Source organism: Oncorhynchus masou, chromosome 23, assembly GCF_036934945.1.
Source record: "Oncorhynchus masou masou isolate Uvic2021 chromosome 23, UVic_Omas_1.1, whole genome shotgun sequence".
NCBI classification, from domain to species: Eukaryota; Metazoa; Chordata; class Actinopteri; order Salmoniformes; family Salmonidae; genus Oncorhynchus; species Oncorhynchus masou.
The window spans coordinates 55,987,277-55,999,684 of NC_088234.1; the positions used below are offsets into that span (position 1 = coordinate 55,987,277).

Here is a 12,408-nt window from a genome sequence, read left to right on the forward strand (position 1 = left end):
CAAGTCCAGAAGTTCTTTGATTGCTGCTGCTGTCCGTTACCACGCTGCTTGGTCCATTGTTGGTGGGTTATTAATGAAGAACACAAAAAACACTTAAACAAAAACAACAAAAGGAAGAAGACGAACGTGACCTCTATATAAACAATGTGCTAACGTGCAACATAACATAGACAATAACCCATGAAATACCCAAAGAAGATGGCTGCCTAAATATGGTTCCCAATCAGAAACAACGATAAACACCTGCCTCTAATTGAGAACCAATCTTGGCAAACATGTACCAACATAAACACCTAGATGAAAACAACCCCATAAATCTACAAAAACCCCTAGACAGTACAAACACCCTAGAATAAGACAAAAACACATATCACCCATGTCACATCCTGACCTAACCAAAATAATAAAGAAAACAAAGAATACTAAGGTCAGGGCGTAACAAACGTGAAATGCTTACTTACAAGCCATTAACCAACAATGCAGTTCAAGAAATAGAGTTAAGAAAATATTTACTAAATAAAATAAAATAAAAAGTAACACAATAAAATGACATAAGAATAACGAGGCTATATACAGGGGGTACCGGAACCGAGTCAATGTGTGGAGGTACAGGTTAGTTGAGATAATTTGTACATTTAGGTAGGGGTAAAGTGACTATGCAAAGATAATAAACAGTGAGTAGCAGCAGTGTAAAAACAAGGGTGGGGGGGGGCTAATGTAAATAGTTGGGGTGGCCATTTGATTAATTGTTCAGCAGTCTTATAGCTTGGGGGTAGAAGCTGTTAAGTTGCCTTTTGGACAATAGAATTAGCGCTCCTGTACCACTTGCCGTGGAATAGCAGAGAGAACTGTCTGACTTGGGTGACTGGAGTCTTTGACAATTTTTTGGGGCGTTCCTCTCACACACCTAGTATATAGGTCATGGATGGCAGGAAGCTTGGCCCCAGTGATGTACTGGGCCGTGCGCACTACCCTCTGTAGCGCGTTACGGTATGGTGCCGAGCAGTTGCCATACCAGGTGGTGATGCAACCGGTCAGGATGCTCTTGATGGTGTAGCTGTAGAACGTTTTGAGGATCTGAGGACCCATGACAAATATTTTCAGTCATCTGAGAGGGAAAGGGTGTTGTTGTTCCCTCTTCACAACTGTCTTGGTGTGTTTGGACCATGATAGTTTGTTGATGTGGACACCAAGCAACTTGAAACTCTCGACCCGCTCCACTACAGGCCCCTCGATGTTAATGGGGGCCTGTTCGACCCTCCTTTTCCTATAGTCCACGATCAGCTCCTTTGTCCTGCTCACATTGAGGGAGAGGTTGTTTACCTGGCACCAAACTGACAGGTCTCTGACCTCCTCCCTATATGCTGACTTATCGTTGTTGGTGATCAGGCCTACCACTGTTGTGTCGTCAGCCAACTTAATAATGGTTTTGGAGTCGTGCTTGGCCACACAGTCGTGGGTGAACAGGGAGTACAGGAGGGGACTAAGCACGCACCCCTGAGTAGCTCCAGTGTTGAGGATCAGCATGGCAGGTATGTTGGGCTGCCACCAGGTGGTAAGGGTAGGCAACGTCTGGAAGTCCAGGATCCATTTGCAGAGGAAGGTGTTTAGTCCCAGGGTCCTTAACTTAGTGATGAACTTTGTGGGCACCATGGTGTTGAACACTGAGCTGTAGTCAATGAAGAGCATTCTCACATACAGAAGGTGTTCCTTTTGTCCAGGTGAGAATGGGCAGTGTGGAGTACAATTAAGATTGCGTTATCTGTTTGATCTGTTTGAGAGGTATGCGAATTGGAGTGGGTCTATGGTTTCTGGCATGATGGTGTTGATGTGAACCATGGCCAACCTTTTCAAAGCACTTCATGGCTACTGACGTGAATGCTACGGGGTGGTAGTCATTTAGGCAGAGGGATTATGGTTGTCTGCTTGAAACATGTAGGTATTACAGGTACATGTAGGTATTACAGACTCGGTCAGGAAGAGGTTGAAAATGTCATTGAAGACACTTGCCAGTCCTGGTAATCCGTCTGGCCCTGCGGCCTTGTTGACCTGTTTAAAGGTCTTGCTCACGTCGGCTATGGAGCGCTTGTCGTCCAGAAGAGCTGGTGCTCTCATGCAGGGGGGCAGTTGTAGTTCATAGTTGTGTCCATGTCCATAAAGTGTACAATTATATAATAAGATCTTTATCTACTGGAGCATTACTGTATCTCCTCTACTCCCATCCACTCAGATCAACATGTTACTGGGCTTCAGAGAGGAGCAGGGGGACTGTCCGTGTCCAGAGGACATCAGAGAGCAGCTGCTGGACTTCCACCAGGACCTCATGACTCACTGTGGTAGGTAACAGATCAGTCTAGACTACTGTACTCCTGTCCTCATGACTCACTGTGGTAGGTACCAGATCAGTCTAGACTACTGTAATCCTGTCCTCATGACTCACTGTGGTAGGTACCAGATCAGTCTAGACTACTGTACTCCTGTCCTCATGACTCACTGTGGTAGGTACCAGATCAATCTAGACTACTGTACTCCTGTCCTCATGACTCACTGTGGTAGGTACCAGATCAATCTAGACTACTGTAATCCTGTCCTCATGACTCACTGTGGTAGGTAACAGATCAGTCTAGACTACTGTACTCCTGTCCTCATGACTCACTGTGGTAGGTACCAGATCAGTCTAGACTACTGTAATCCTGTCCTCATGACTCACTGTGGTAGGTACCAGATCAGTCTAGACTACTGTACTCCTGTCCTCATGACTCACTGTGGTAGGTACCAGATCAGTCTAGACTACTGTACTCCTGTCCTCATGACTCACTGTGGTAGGTACCAGATCAGTCTAGACTACTGTACTCCTGTCCTCATGACTCACTGTGGTAGGTATCAGATCAGTCTAGACTACTGTAATCCTGTCCTCATGACTCACTGTGGTAGGTAACAGATCAGTCTAGACTACTGTAATCCTGTCCTCATGACTCACTGTGGTAGGTACCAGATCAATCTAGACTACTGTAATCCTGTCCTCATGACTCACTGTGGTAGGTAACAGATCAGTCTAGACTACTGTACTCCTGTCCTCATGACTCACTGTGGTAGGTACCAGATCAGTCTAGACTACTGTAATCCTGTCCTCATGACTCACTGTGGTAGGTACCAGATCAGTCTAGACTACTGTACTCCTGTCCTCATGACTCACTGTGGTAGGTAACAGATCAGTCTAGACTACTGTACTCCTGTCCTCATGACTCACTGTGGTAGGTACCAGATCAGTCTAGACTACTGTAATCCTGTCCTCATGACTCACTGTGGTAGGTAACAGATCAGTCTAGACTACTGTAATCCTGTCCTCATGACTCACTGTGGTAGGTAACAGATCAGTCTAGACTACTGTAATCCTGTCCTCATGACTCACTGTGGTAGGTACCAGATCAGTCTAGACTACTGTAATCCTGTCCTCATGACTCACTGTGGTAGGTAACAGATCAGTCTAGACTACTGTACTCCTGTCCTCATGACTCACTGTGGTAGGTACCAGATCAATCTAGACTACTGTAATCCTGTCCTCATGACTCACTGTGGTAGGTAACAGATCAGTCTAGACTACTGTAATCCTGTCCTCATGACTCACTGTGGTAGGTACCAGATCAATCTAGACTACTGTAATCCTGTCCTCATGACTCACTGTGGTAGGTAACAGATCAGTCTAGACTACTGTACTCCTGTCCTCATGACTCACTGTGGTAGGTACCAGATCAGTCTAGACTACTGTACTCCTGTCCTCATGACTCACTGTGGTAGGTAACAGATCAGTCTAGACTACTGTACTCCTGTCCTCATGACTCACTGTGGTAGGTACCAGATCAGTCTAGACTACTGTAATCCTGTCCTCATGACTCACTGTGGTAGGTCATAGAGAATAACCTGAACAGCGTAAGCTTGTGTAAGAGAGCATACAGTTCCTAACTTGTCCTACTATGCTTTCTAGAGACTTTGAAAGGGCATGGTATGGTACCTCCTGTTTTTTTGTTTTTTTTTACATGTATTTCTCCAAAGCTATATACAATGTTCTGTTGGTTGGCTTACTACAGTTGAATTACCTGGATTTCTGCATAAATTGGTCAATCAATTTAATCTGATCTTCATCTAAGTCACAACAATAGACAAATGCAGTGTGAATAAATTATTAACACACAAATTCTTGTATTTTTCATGTCTATATTGAATACATCATTTAAACTTTCACAGTGTAGGTTGGAAAACGTATGTGAACCCCTAGGCTAATGACTTCTCCAAAAGCTAATTGGAGTCAGGAGTCAGCTAACCTGGTGTCCAATCAATGAGACAAGATTGGAGATGTTGGTTAGAGCTGCCCTGCCCTATAAAAAACACTCACAATTTTTGTTTGTTATTCACAAGAAGCATTGCCCGTTGTAAACCATGCCTTGAAGAAAAGAGATATCAAAAGACCTACGATTAAGAATTGTTGACTTGCATAATGATGGAAATGCTTACAAAAGTATCTCTAAAAGCTTGATGTTCATCAGTCCACGGTAAGACAAATTGTCTACAAATGGAGAAAGTTCAGCACTGTTGCTACTTTCCCTAGGAGTGGCCATCCTGCAAAGACGACTGCAAGAGCACAGTGCAGAATGCTAAATGAGGTTAAGAAGAATCCTAGACTGTCAGCTAAAGACTTACAGAAATCTCTGGGACATGCTAACACCTCTGTTGACGAGTATACAATACATAAAGCACTAAACAAGAATGATGATCATGGGAGGACACCACGGAAGAAGCCACTGCTGTCCAAAAAAAACCATTGCTGTACATTTGAAGTTTGCAAAAGAGCACCTGGATGTTCCACAGCGCTACTGTCCAAATATTCTGTGGACAGATGAAACTGCAGTTGAGTTGTTTGGAAGGAACACGCAACACTATGTGAGTAGAAAAAAGGCACAGCACACCAACATCAAAACCTCCTCCCCACTGTAAAGTATGGTTACGGGAGGTATCATGGTTTGGGGCTGCTTTGCTGCTTCAGGGCCTGGACAGCTTGCTATCGTCGATGGAAAAATGTATTCCCAAGTTTACCAAGAGATTTTGCAGGATAATGTAAGGCTATCTGTCCAGCAATTGAAGCTCAACATAAGTTGGGTGATGCAACATGACAATGACATTTAAAACACAGAAGTAAATCAACAGTAGGCGTCAACAGAAGAAAGTAAGCTTTCTGGAGTGGCCCAGTCAGAGTCCTGATCTCAACCCGATTGAGATGCTATGGCATGACCTCAAAAGAGCGGTTAAAGAATTTTGCTTAACTAATACAGAGGAATGGCCCAAAATTCCTCCTAACCGTTGTGCAGGTTTGAGCCACAACTACAAAAAAATGTTTGGTTCTGTCACGATTGCCGTAATGAATGGACCAAGGCGCAGTGTGCGTAGAGTTCCACATCTTTTAATAAATCAAACAAACCATGAAGCTACTGGTGTGCACACAGGCAACTAACTGTAGACAAGATCCCACAAACACAATGGGGAAACTGGCTAACTAAATATGATCCCCAATCAGAGACAACAACAAACAACTGTCTCTGATTGGAACGCATACCAGGCCAACATAAACCATTAATCACCTAGATGACCCACCCTAGTCACTATCACGCCCCAACCAACATAGAGAATAAACAGCTCTCTATGGTCAGGGTGTGACAGGTTCACGTTATTGCTGCAAAAAGGAGGATCAACCAGTTATTAAATCCAAAGGGTCACATACTTTTCCCACCCTGCACTGTGAATGTTTACACAGTGTGTTCAATAAAGACATGAAAATGTATTGTTATTTTTTCTTTTTTTCTTAGGGGTGAATCAGCTTAATATTGCGGAAAGATTGTTGCTTCCATCAATGTAATTATCTGCATAATTTCCAATCCCCCATATATTATTTTGTAAATATATATATATATACACAAACACATGCATACATATATACATACCTATATAGACATACTTTTTTTTATTAATATACCTTTATTCCCAGCAAACCCTACCACCCTTCCCCCAATTGGAGTAAACTAATAAACAATAACACTTAGGCTTCTACCGTCAGTATATACATCTTATACACATTTTACAGACACAATGTGTTTTGTTTGCTTTTAGTCCTTCCTCTATTTCTGATGTCCATCTAGTTGATTTATATTTGTAACTGTGCTATTTCACAGAATTTCTGAACCTATATACATTTTACAGACCCCATATGTTTTACGTTGGTTATCTTGTTATTAGTCTCACCCTTCAGCTCCATTCAACCCCTCACATCAATCTCAACACCATCCATTTTGGATTTCTATTTGCCTGTGCTGTGATGCTTGACAAAAGTACTGAACCTTACTATTCTCACAGCTTCTACAGATTGTAAATGAAAAATAAACATTTTTTCTAAAATAATTATTATATTATTGATTGATTGACTATGACTTTTCAAATCACCCAGTATTGCTATCTGCAGCGTTAGTTCTAGGCAAATGTTGCAATTCTTCAGCCATTCCTGGACCTGTGACCAAAAACGAGCTACATATGGACAATACCAAAATAAATGATCTAATGACTCAGCCTCCTCACAGCAAAATCTGCAGAGCTGGGAAGATTGTATCCCCCACATATACAGTATAACATTCTATTGGTTGCAATAATTTAGTAATAGTAATTTCAATGGAAAAATTTGAAGTTTTGAATCCGGCGTTGTTTTGCGTATCAATTCATAAACCATGTGCCATGGAATGGGTACATCGCAAATCTCTAACCAACTATTTTGCAATTTATATGGCACAGCTGTCAGTTTTTTGGTCCTTAAATTAATTTGGTATATGTTTTTATTTATCACACTTTTTATCACAACGTGTAATTCTTTGTGTGTTATTAGTTTAAGCAGAGTGTGTTTGTCTATTGTTGTGACTTAGATGAAGATCAGATCAAATTTTATGACAAATCTATGCAGAAATCCAGGTAATTCCAAAGGGTTTGCATATTGTTTCTTGTCACTCAATGTGCAGGAATTGAAGTTGACCATTATTCAGAGGTTGTGGAGGATTCCAATCGCTCCATCAAAGATCGTCTCTTCAGCTTGGTTGGGAGAGTAATCAGCTTGAAGAGGAGATCTGCCGATCCTGAAGAGGAAGACAGAGCACAGAATACCAGTGAGCCAAGCTCCACAACGGGGGTGGATCTTACGACACAACATTAAGGATGATTTTTTATATGGTCAAGCTAGAAGTAGGCTACTAACATTGGTCATTGTCTCTCCCCCATAGTGACTCTTCAGCAGCTCATCTCTGACACAGTGGTGAGCTGGGCCCAGGAGTGTGTGATAGAGAACCCAGCTCTGGTCAGGGCCATGTTCTCTCTGTTGCACCGGCAGTACGAGGGCTTGAGGGGCCAGATGGGCACTCCCCTCCACAAGGCCTACACCATCAGCCAGGTATCAGTGGAGGACACCATGGCCTTGCTGGCCTCTCTGGTGCAGATTCGCTCTCTGCTCAGCGTTCGCATGGGCAAGGAGGAGGAGAGACTCATGATCCGGGGACTGGGGTACGAATGGAGAACAACTGCTAGTTCTCTGCTAGCTCTACTCTTGCCTGTACATAAATGCCAAGCTAACCCATGTCTTGATTCATAATACAACCTCTGTTCTGTGGAAATGTTCAAATGTAATTCAATTTACTTCTAAAAATGTGAAAGCAACATTGAGCCCAAAAACACATTCATAATATCTGTTCACCAATCCCCAGCCCTGGCGCTGAACCCCTCCATTGTTTATTTCCTGTGCAGAGACATAATGAACAATAAGGTGTTCTACCAGCAGCCCAACCTGATGAGGGCTTTGGGGATGCACGAGACAGTCATGGAGGTGATGGTGAACGTCCTGGGGGAGGGAGAGTCCAAGGTGAGACTGATGTGTTATGTATCGAAAAATAATGAATGTGTCCATTGTGAGAAAATGGAATTAAGTGTGAATTGTTCTCTGCTTCTTTAGGAGATCACCTTTCCTAAGATGGTGGCCCATTGCTGTCGCTTCCTTTGTTACTTCTGTCGCATCAGTAGGCACAATCAGGGATCCATGTTCGAGCACCTCAGCTACCTGTTGGATAATAGCAGTGTTGGCCTAGGTGAGCTGTGGAAGACTATATGATTACTATCAACAGTAACTTGAAATGTCATTCTCTCTGCATGTTTCCCAGTGTCAGCAACAGCAAAACAGCAACACTCTAAGCCTTATACTTATTATTATTTATTTGTTTAATTATCCCAGTGAGGATTTAAATATGTTTAGTACTCTCCTTAGCATCTCCGTCCATGCGTGGAGCCACCCCTCTGGACGTGGCAGCTGCCTCTGTCATGGACAACAATGAGCTGGCCCTGGCCCTGAGGGAACCAGACCTGGAAAAAGTGAGAAAGATCTGTCCCTCCTTCTTTATCTCCCTCAATCTTTTTTCTGTCCCTGACTGCATACAGTATGTTATCCTCTTAAGTCTGTTCAGCTCTCTCCTTTACCTTTATTCTCTCTCTCTCTCTCTCTCTTTCTCTCTGTCTTTCTCTCTGTCCTCTGTGTCTCTCTGTAGGTGGTGCAGTACTTGGCAGGCTGTGGTCTACAGAGTTGTCCCATGCTGGTGTCTAAAGGCTACCCTGACATTGGTTGGAACCCTGTGGAGGGGGAACGCTACCTGGACTTCCTACGCTTTGCTGTTTTCTGCAACGGTAACCTGTTACAACTGACTATACAGATACTCTAACTGTAGATGTAGTTCATGACTGATAACAGCTAGACTACAGAGTAAAATTAGGCTAATAATCAGTTGATTCCTGACAGGGGAGAGTGTGGAGGAGAATGCCTACTCGGTGGTGAGGCTGCTGATTCGCCATCCGGAGTGTTTTGGCCCCGCCCTGCGAGGTGAGGGTGGCGATGGTCTCCTGGCAGCCATGGAGGAAGCCATCAGGATCTCAGAGGACCTGACTATGGACAGACCCTCCACAACCTATGAGTCCAACAGAACACTGTGAGTTAGAAAGGGAACACTGGAAGAACAAGTCTTTGCCCTAGTAAACCAGTGACTTTTGGTTTTTCCTACTGGTCAGCCAGAAGATAGGCTTCCCCACACACAATTAGAAGACAAATACTATATATGTATATATATATACTATATTGTATGTACTGTAATTCTATGACAGTCCCCTCTTCAGCTTGATTCAATAAGGCATCCAGTTATGTCAACTGACCTTTAAACATGAGTAAAATCATTATGTTGCACAGCACCTGAGTCATGTAAACGCTTCTCTCTCCCCGCCCACACAGGAACGTGCTGCAGGATGAGGAGGATGACATAATCCACATGGGCCACTCCATCATGACCTTCTACTCCGCCCTCATCGACCTGCTGGGCCGCTGTGCCCCGGAGATGCACGTTAGTCTGTTTCACCTCCTGATGGGACCCTGTCAATAGTCCGATAGACTAGTGCTCTAATGTAGGACTAGAAGAAGCTCCCCTGGGGCTACATTGATTGGCCATGCAGTGACTGCAGAATAATCCAAACCTTATGGGTTAAGAAGCTTTATTTGTGTCTGTGTCATATTTGTACCTCTGGCAACTGTGTCATTTGTGTCAAGTGTCTGTCATATACTGCACATTACCTGACAGCTAGATCATTTGACGTTGGCTGTTTCTCTAAAGTCTTTGAAGACATTGGAATGATTGGCAAAGCTTAAGAATTAAAGACCAATAAAGCTGATCACTTTGACTTGATTATGTTTGTCCAGCTGATCCATGCTGGGAAGGGCGAGGCCATCCGTATCCGGGCCATCCTGAGGTCCCTCATCCCCGTCCAGGACCTGGAGGGAGTCATCGGCATCCCCTTCCAAATCCCCTCTCTAGCAAAAGGTCAGTCCTCTGTGAGAAGTCACTATAGTCTTATGTGGTTGTAAACCCAATCTTTGCAACTTGTACAGTACTGTTTACATTTTTTTTTACAGATAAGTTTGTTCTAGTCTCATCCTCTCGCTGGTGCTTTCTCTGTTATATGGTAGCAATTAGCCTGGGGTTAAGTTGGCTCAAGTTTTGAGACGGCTCGCCAAGCATGTATTACAGAACCACCATCATTTAAAATTAGCCAAAATATAATGTGGTGAAATGATTGTCCAAATCTCCTTCTGTGCTTGTCATTTATCCAGATGGCACAGTAGTCGAACCAGACCCATCCACTGTGTTCTGCCCGGACCACAAGGCAGCCATGGTGCTGTTCCTGGACCGTGTGTACGGCATTGAGGACCAGAACTTCCTGCTCCACCTGCTGGAAGTGGGCTTCCTGCCAGACCTGCAGGCTGTGGCCTCCCTGGACACAGTGAGGGAGACATTGACCATACTGACACAGCACCACTGGAATGATCCACTGTTATGGACCTGAGGGACCTACAGGAATGCCCACTGGAGTGATTCACTATAACCCCCATTCGAGTGTTCAGCCACTGCACATTGTGGGACACAGAGTGTGACTATCACATCACAAGGATTATCCTGTAACTCAAATGACGTGCAACATTAATACATTCATGAGATTTGAGTTAGGGTTAGTGTTGGAGATCTAGGCTTTGGAGTGTCTACTAACAAACACATGGGGCAGTGTTACCTTACGCTCTGCATATTTCCTCACTCATTCACTCCCCCTTCCACTCATTCTTACTAGTCTTCAATGTCCTATCCCTCTCCATTTCTGACTCTGTCAGACTTTTATGAATCAAACCCTTTTTTCTGTCTCTTTTGCCTCCCCTAGGCTAAAACTTCCCCTCTCTTTTTGGTCCTGACACTTCTGTAAACAAAATGTCACCTGGCTGCTCCTCTCCCTGCAGACTGATCTGAGTGCCACAGACATGGCCCTGGCACTAAACAGGTACCTGTGTACAGCAGTGCTGCCCCTGCTCACTAAGTGCTCCAGCCTGTTCTCTGGGACAGAGGGCCAGGGGCCGCTGGTGGATGCTCTCCTCCAGGCCATCTACCGCCTGTCCAGGGCCCTCAGCCTCACCAAGGCCCAGAGAGACTCAATCGAGGACTGCATGCTGGCCATATGCAGGTGGGGTCATGGAGGAACTAATATTATTATAGTCACTCCACACAGCTCACTTCTCTCCTCTATCACTTGCACACCTTCTCTACCATAGAGGCAGAACGGGAGCAGTTATTTAGAATCAGATATAATTCAAAAGGAATTGTCGGTGCATACTCTATTTCTGTGTATGTGTTTCTGCTTGTGTCCTTAGTAAGCTCAGGCCGTCCATGATGCAACCTCTACTCCGACGGCTTGTTTTTGATGTGCCCCTTCTGACAATCCACACTAAAATACCACTCAAGGTTAGTTATATAATATTAGTCACACACCTACACAGGCCATGTAATGTATGTGTGTGTTTGGACATGTACGACATTTCTGAAGAAATTTACTTTCGCCACTCCCTCCTTCCAGCTGTTGACCAATCACTATGAGCAGAGCTGGAAGTACTACTGTCTGATTGGAGGTTTGGGGCACCTGGGCTCTGCCTCAGAGGAGGAGCTTCACCTCTCCAGGAAGCTGTTCTGGGGAGTGTTCAATGCTCTGTCCAGGAAGGTACAGTTGGACCAACTCTTCAGCCTGTCTCAAAACAACCATTTGATATTAACAAAGCTAATGGAACGAGTGTAAGCAATGGCCTGCAATGGGAGCTCCCAAAAGCCTATTTGAAGGATAAGTCATATTGTAATTGGATCCCTTCACATCTATAAACATCTATTGGATATGGGAGGGGGCATGGGGTTTGTTTTCAGACCAAGCTTTAATGCTACTGCCCACACTAACCCACCCAGTCTATGATTTATATTACGTATGTCTTTTCCCATGTAGCCCCAAGGCATGTGTTTGTTCATCTCCCTGTCTCCTCTCCTAAACAGCACTATGACGCGGAGCTCTCCAAGCTGGCTCTGCAGTGTCTGGCAGCTACAGCTGGAGCCCTCCCTCCTGACCACACGGACCCTGGCTGTGTAGCCTGGATTGAGAGACACCCCTCCATGGACGCACAGGGACACTTTGACCCCCAGCCTGTAGACACCTCCAAGTAAGCCTGTGGCTAGAACCTTAGTGATACCATTATTCATCTCCTCTCTTGTGGAAATGCTCTTTATATATATATATATATATATAAAATAATTAAGCTGGTGCTTACATTGGTCCTATTTCACACATGTGAATTGGACATTTGCATATATTACTTCCCCTGAGAGTGGGGTCAGAGCCAGGGATCAGCCATTATTGATGGCGACCCTGGCACAATTAGGGTTAAGTGGCTTGCTCAAGAGCACATCGGCAGATTTTTCAACTAGTTTGCTCGGG

The 12,408-nt window shown here is 44.3% G+C and overlaps 1 pseudogene; it reads left to right on the forward strand.

The window, feature by feature from the left end:
* LOC135511080 (ryanodine receptor 2-like) overlaps positions 1-12,408 on the forward strand; it is a 93,351-nt pseudogene that overhangs the window by 25,964 nt on the left and 54,979 nt on the right.